Source organism: Portunus trituberculatus, chromosome 31, assembly GCF_017591435.1.
Source record: "Portunus trituberculatus isolate SZX2019 chromosome 31, ASM1759143v1, whole genome shotgun sequence".
In the NCBI taxonomy this organism is placed as follows: Eukaryota; Metazoa; Arthropoda; class Malacostraca; order Decapoda; family Portunidae; genus Portunus; species Portunus trituberculatus.
In genome coordinates, this window is record NC_059285.1 from 20,217,742 (window position 1) to 20,225,311 (window position 7,570).

Here is a 7,570-nt window from a genome sequence, read left to right on the forward strand (position 1 = left end):
TAGACTTTTCAGAAATCACAGGTGACCTTCCAGGACTTTGTAATACTATCCAACATGACATAACATTAATATCTAATGACATCAAGCCTATAAGACAACCAGCCTATCGCATTTCACCCATTAAAAGAGACTTGATGAAAAAAGAGGTAGACTATCTGCTCTGTCATCACCTTGCAGAACCTAGTATATCTCCCTGGGCTTCTCCTGCCTGTTAACATCTAAGCCAGATGGTAGTAGTCGATTTTGCACCGACTACAGGAAATTAAATAAAGTGACGGTGCCAGACTCCTACCCATTGCCCTTGATAGAGGACCTTATAGATAGTATAGGAGTAGCCAAATTTGTAACCACTATAGACTTACTTAAAGGTTACTACCAGATTCCCTCTCGGACGAGGCCCAAATAATATCCGCCTTCATCACCCCCTTCGGACTATACCAATACACAGTGATGCCCTTTGGCTTGTCTAATGCTCCCGCCACCTTCCAGAGGGCTATAAATTACATCACCCAGGACTTGGAGGGAACATCTGCATATCTGGACGACCTGGTGGTGACTTCGGACGACTGGGTGACACATCTGACCCGTCTTCGGAGGCTGATGGGTCGGTTGCAGGAAGCCGGGCTTACAATCAACCTGGCCAAGTCCACCTTCGGGAAGTCTACGGTGGTCTACCTGGGACATGTGGTGGGGAACGGCAAGGTTCGCCCCAAGAGAGCTAACGTGGAGGCCATCCTTGGCTTCCCTGTCCCTACCACCAGGAAAGCTCTCATGAGGTTCTTGGGGATGGCTGGTTTCTACAGAAGATTCTGTAGGAACTTCTCCACCCTGGCCGCCCCCCTGACGGACCTTATCAGCACTTCCGTCCCCTTCCACTGGACCCCGACCTGTGACCAAGCCTTCCAACACCTCAAGGCGTTCTCTCCTCGGAACCAGTGGTCTGGACGCCGGATCACTCCCGCCCCTTCCATCTACAAGTGGACGCGAGTGGAGTTGGAGTGGGTGCTGTCCTACTACAAACGGACCCCACAAGCGGCATCCTCCATCCCATCGCCTATCACTCCGCCAAGCTGAAGAAACATCAACTCAACTACTCCACCATCGAGAAGGAGGCTCTGGCACTCGTCCTGGCGCTCCAACGTTTTGAGTGCTACCTTCATCCTGGTCCTCAAACTACGAAGGTCTTCACCGATCACAATCCTCTGGCCTTCCTTCACGCCATGAAGAACCGAAACCAACGCATTCTTAGGTGGGCCTTGTTAACTCAACCCTTCAACTTGGAAGTCCACCATATCAAGGGGGTGGACAACATCATCGCCGACGCCTTATCAAGATCTCCCGTCTCACCTCCTTCATGAGCCCATTACGGAGGTCTTAGGGGAGGAAATGTTACGCCCGCCCGTAACATACTCCACTACCATCACCTCCTCCGCTTGTTACCTCGTTCGCCACCTCTCCGCCTCCCTTCCACGTCACCGTCTCGTGAACCTTCCACGCCACCGTCTCATGAACCCTCCACGTCACCGTTTCATGAAGCCCGCTACTGTCCCGAAGTTGGATTCACGCGGCCCCATTCGACTCAACCGGAAGTGTTAAGCCAGCTCTTGGCTTTCTGGAAGTCAGTTGAGGTCCAGGCCTCAACCAGTGAACACAACGCCTCTTGGGTCTACCGTGGGATCAACCATCACCCAGCACTTCACCACTGCGACACCGCATAAGTATCACTTCCCTCGTCCGTGTTTTCCACATTGCCTCCATATAGGATTAGGATTATTGTTAGGTATTAAGTTGGGTTCTTTATTGTTGTATTTATTACTGTGTTATATGTATATGTGTATGTCATTTTCCTGTGTTTCATGTTATATATCTGTGTTTCATGTTTCATGTTATATCTATGTGTCAATTTCATTATGGGTTATTAAAATAGCTTTTAAAGTGCCCCTTTGCATTTCCTCACCAGTTGAACCTGCAGTGTTTTTTTTTTTGTTATTGTTCACCGGCTCCCCGATGCCAATCTTACCAGTTTAACCGGTGAACGTAACAGTCTCAGCAGTTCCATGTCACTACACCTACCAGGTCTACCTGTTGACACAAAATTTACTAGTCCATCCGGGGTAGCAGAAATTAAGTACTTTACAGTATTGCAGTTTTTATATGCTGACCAACTCATACTCTGTATCATAGCAGTGGATGGTTTTTCAATTTCAATCTCAAAACAATCAATAATTGATTCAACATTATGATAGTAAGCTTTGAATGCATATGGAAGTCTTTTTCTTATCATCTCTGAAGGAGGCCAGTAAATGAGACCTTGTAAACAACTAACCACCATTGGTATGTGACGTGATAGCATCCTACTTACCATACCTACAGATATCCCAAACATATCAGCAATAATGTTACTGGGGATATTTGTGCGGATCCTCATTAACACCAATGACACATCATCACTTTTTTGTCATTAGCTGCTCCCTTTCACAATAACAAATTTTGTTGTTCAGTAAATTTACAATGTTCAGGTATTCTTTGTCTAATCCAATGTAACGCATTGGGTTTTTTCTAATATAGTCTCTAGTAACGATGAGTGACAAACTTTTTCCCTCTTCTTCACTTTCCGCACTTGTGGATGGCATGTAGTCTTCAGCAGAGTCTTGGTCTTCATCACTTGAAAGGGAAGCAGCAGCAGACGATGGAGAGTTATTTTGGTGTGGAGCGTTGTCCGTATTGCAGCCTACATCAGCCTTGGGTGGTATAATACTGGTCTGTAAAGCCACTGATCTAGGCATCCGTACCTGCAATAAAACAATAATAATTTATAAATGATAATACATACCTATAGTAGTACAGTATGTTGCTACGCCAGAGTTCAAGACCCTCATTGTAAAACACCTCTATAAGGAGTATAGTACTGTAGAATATTGCCTCCTATGTTGTAGTACGCATTTTGGCATCCCTTTGGTCCCCAGCCAACCCTTTCTTCCTGTTCTAACATGGATAAATTTTCTTGTGATATATGAAAAGAATACCAATTTCTTAAACTTGAATTATAGAATAACCTTACCTGGATACCAATGTGCTTCACAGGGGGCTCGGACTGACTGGTTCCTACTATCTCATCTTCTGGACTTACTGTAGGTTGAGCAGTTTTCTGAAAAGATTAGAAAAAAAAATAAATAAAATAAATAAATAAATCCTTAAAGAACTACTAGATTTAATTAGTGTTTCACATAAGCATATTATTCAGTTTAATATAGGTACTTACCAGAAATGTTTTCTTTGTCTTGCAGTATTTCTAGGATTTTCCTTTTCCTTCATATACAGGTAGTTGGCAACATCGTTCTCAACCTGAAAAGGAAAATATTAACTTAGCTATATTCTTCTTTCACATTCCATCTTTCCCCACTTCCATTCGATTGCACAATCATTATCAGACATACTTTACTTAACCTAACCTTGTCTGGACATGGAAAACTACCAGTAACAAACCTGGGCAGAATACAAGGGGCTTACCTGACTCACCTAGGGCAAAGTAACTTACTGTAATATACTGTACTAACCAGCTCTCCCGAGTTAGCCTACTGTGGTCAAAATGTACTGGTGTGTTTTCTATTTAGTACCCATTCTAACTTAGTGGTATAGTATTCCCACAGCTAAATCGGTTCATCCAAAGCACTAACTAAAGCTCCATAATATATGCAGGTTAGTTATTCACGCTCACCACCTTATACTAACTTCAGTCAATACTTACATCAAAATGATCTTCACAGCAGCAGCACGCATGTTCATTCATAGGGAAGTCCCGTCGAGCAGAAAGCCACCACTGTTTCCGTATTTTCTTGTTCCTGGGCACAGTCAATGGCACTGTCCCCGAGAAGCCGTCCCGCACGCTCGCCTCCATTCCCGGCTTCCCCTTCGCAGTTCCTCCACCCAGCTGATTTGACGTCACATACATGAAGCCACGCTATTGGTCAGAGAGAGAGAGAGAGAGAGAGAGAGAGAGAGAGAGAGAGAGAGATGATCACGAATAAGGAGGGAGAATATGATAATGAAGAGAGAGAGAGAGAGAGAGAGAGAGAGAGAATGATAAAGGAAAAACTTGTCTCCCGACGTAAAAGTGATCTCACACACACAAAATAAATAAAATACATGAATGAATAAAGAAATAATAAAAAAAACTAATATTAATAAACATAAATAAATGTCTGCTGTCTCGCGACGTAAAACTGATCACACACACACACACACACATACACCAATACTGTCTGCTGTCAGGCGACAGCAAAGTTCTCTCTCTCTCTCTCTCTCTCTCTCTCTCTCTCTCTCTCGTTATCATATTCTCTCTCTGATGAAGATATTCGTCACGTGAAATACGATGAAAATAAAATGAGAAATATATGGTGTATAATTTTGTTTTCACGCAGGGGTTCCTTGAGACGTCATTTATTTTAAGTGTTACGCAAGGGTAAAAAGGTTGAGAAAAGCTGCCTTATTCGTTACCATATTCTCTCTCTCTCTCTCTCTCTCTCTCTCTCTCTCTTCATTATCATATTCTCTCCCCTTAATCGTGATCATATTCTCTCTCTCTCTCTCTCTCTCTCTCTGGCCAAAAGCGTAGCTTCATATAATGTGACGTCAAATTAGCTGGGTGGAGGAGCTGCGAAGGGGGAGCCGGGAATGGAGGCGAGAGCACGGGACGGCTTCTCGGGGACATTGCCCAGTCAAGAACCTTTTCTCTGGTGTCTTGATGGTGGTGTTGGTGCAATGAGGCACAAAGCAAACATAATATGGTCTTTTTTCCTGGGACATGACTGTGGCGACTTACAAGACAGGAAGGAATGAAATCCGCGGGCTTTGCTAGCTGTTTGTATAGCCTTCTACGTCACGGCCAATCACAGAGCGTCCACAGGTCACGTGACATTTCGGCCACAAAAAATGCCTTATTTCATTTACTGTATATTTTTACGCAAAATGAATGTCTAGAGCCTTTAATGCATCTGTACAATCCTAATACTTCTCAAATTAAGAGTAAATTGGCCTACTTGATATGGGAAGAACATTTTTTTTTTTTTTCCGCCTCCATCCTCACGCACACACTCTTCAGTCTTCACTCCCGTTACAGTCAGACGGCATTGTCATGCCTAAAGGCGTCACCGACGATGATGCCATCAGTACTTACCATGGGCGTCCGTTGGTAAGTTTCAGTCACTTACATCCATGTGTCTCATGCCACATCCTTTCCTTCCCGACCTGTCAGGAACTAATAGAATGTCGCAAAGCAGAGGACAGCGGGCACTAACACACTCTAGGAATGCCACGGAGTAACTGAAGTCAAATAAGGTGTTGGTTTTGGCTTTGGTACACTAGTCAGCTATGTCAGCTTTATTTTCTAATAAAAAGTAGCATTATCTTTGAAAATAACGTAAGATTTTAAAGGAGAAAAGGGGAATCAAAGCACAAAGATCCATGGCCACCTATATCCAAAGCGCTTCCGCCAGGACATGATAAAAAAGCCTTACTAGGCTTGTTCATTCCTGAGTTCGAATCATGCACCAGTGAACCTGTCGGTTTCACCAGTCTGCTCTACCCCTCGCGGCTACTGAAAAACGACAGTATTCTATCAATAGACGAGGTATTGTCTGGATCACCCATTCCTGTCGGGAACATTTCTCGAATTGAATGACCTGATGCTAGAAATAGGTATTATATAAAGATAAAATGATAATGTTAGTTAGAGTTAGAGAGAGCTGTTGATGAGACATCTAAACACACACACACACACACACACACACACACACACACACACACACACACACACACACACACTATATATATATATATATATATATATATATATATATATATATATATATATATATATATATATATATATATATATATATATATATATATATATATATATATATATATATATATATATATATATATATATATATATATATATATATATATATATATATATATATATATATATATATATATATATATATATATATATATATATATAGAGAGAGAGAGAGAGAGAGAGAGAGAGAGAGAGAGAAACGTGTGTGTGTGTGTGTGTGTGTGTGTGTGTGTGTGTGTGTGTGCGCGCGCGCGTTTCAATACAATATACAACAACTATCACATAACTGGCGTGGCGCGGGGTACCGGTGTAAAGCAAGCAAGGGAACGGGGAGACAGCCAGCCAGGGATGGTTACCTTTGAAACTGCGATTATCATACATGAATGTTAAAATTATCGTATTTCATCCAGAATTATCGTACTTATTAAATTGCAGGTAAATCAAACAACAGAATAGCTACGGCCAATAGGTCATTGGGCAAGCATTTAGGGGTCGCCGTGGTACAGTGGAACCATGCGTGCTTTGGGATCCGAGGGGTCTTCAAGCGCACGGGTTCGAATCCTGTCCACGGTCCGAGTGTAGGTTGGGCTTCCTCACTCAGGGCAACGGTTTCCTAGCGGGTGGGCTTTGAGATAGGAGGTACCTCCAAAAAGTATCTCTTTTAGCCCATAAACTCCCGTGAAAAGCCCACATGGTATATATATATATATATATATATATATATATATATATATATATATATATATATATATATATATATAAAGCTGGGTAACAAGATATACACTTCACTTCGCTCGTGGATTCCGTGGAATATAAATTGTTGACACTCACTTAGCTTAGGGATGATAAGAAAGGTAACCAGTAAGACACCGGTAACAGTACTTGTACTATATTCAACACTAGAATAGTTTACAAACGAACGAATAACATCTCGAACCTTCGAGAATAAACAAGAACTCTCAAGACATACAGATATACAAACATTCCTAAAATCAGGATATATACAAATAAATCAACAAGTTTCCTAAGACTAAACAAAAGTTCTGGAAATTTCCTAACAGTAACATTCAGTAAGCTCGAATACCATGTTACTCACCTGCTATTCTAGTAATTACTGGAATAAAATTAACGTCCCTATAGGTCTAGGACATCACACCACCAGACCGATCAGACGAGTGGTAAAATCTAAATTCAAAATAATGTGCTGGCTAATGAAGGCGCGTACGCAATTATTGAAGTAGACCACTACGATCGAGTTTGGTGGCTATAGGCTCTCTCTCTCTCTCTCTCTCTCTCTCTCTCTCTCTCAGCTATAATTTTTGGATATTATGTGCTTTTTTGCTACTCCTCATGGAAAATTATCGTATTTTGGCGTACGATATATAATTCTTTATCGTACATCGTACAGAGGCCTAAAATATCGTACAAATACGATAATTATCTTACGTTTACCATCACTTCAGCCAGCAACAGCCCACAAGGCTACCTGGCCCGCGCTGCTCCACGTGCACAACACAGTTACGAAGAAAACCAGCTGCACTGTTTGCCCGCACGAATAATAGAGACACAACGGGAAAATGAAGCCGGGAAGCAAGTTGTTATACAAGTAGGTGCACACACACACACACAGAGAGAGAGAGAGAGAGAGAGAGAGAGAGAGAGAGAGAGAGAGAGAGAGAGAGAACGGGGGAGCGGGGGGGCATCGTG

At 42.3% G+C, this 7,570-nt stretch overlaps 1 long non-coding RNA gene across 2 annotated transcripts; it reads right to left on the reverse strand.

The window, feature by feature from the left end:
* Positions 1-2,049: 2,049 nt before the first annotated feature.
* On the reverse strand, positions 2,050-5,465 carry LOC123511311. 2 transcript variants are annotated; one of them, XR_006676746.1, is made up of 5 exons: positions 5,177-5,465; positions 3,749-3,931; positions 3,263-3,345; positions 3,062-3,148; positions 2,050-2,792 (listed from the first exon to the last, which is right to left on the reverse strand). It is a non-coding gene; the product is annotated as an uncharacterized LOC123511311 (long non-coding RNA). The 2 variants fall into 2 exon arrangements; XR_006676747.1 differs by lacking the exon at positions 3,749-3,931.
* Between the last annotated feature and the right edge of the window lie 2,105 nt (positions 5,466-7,570).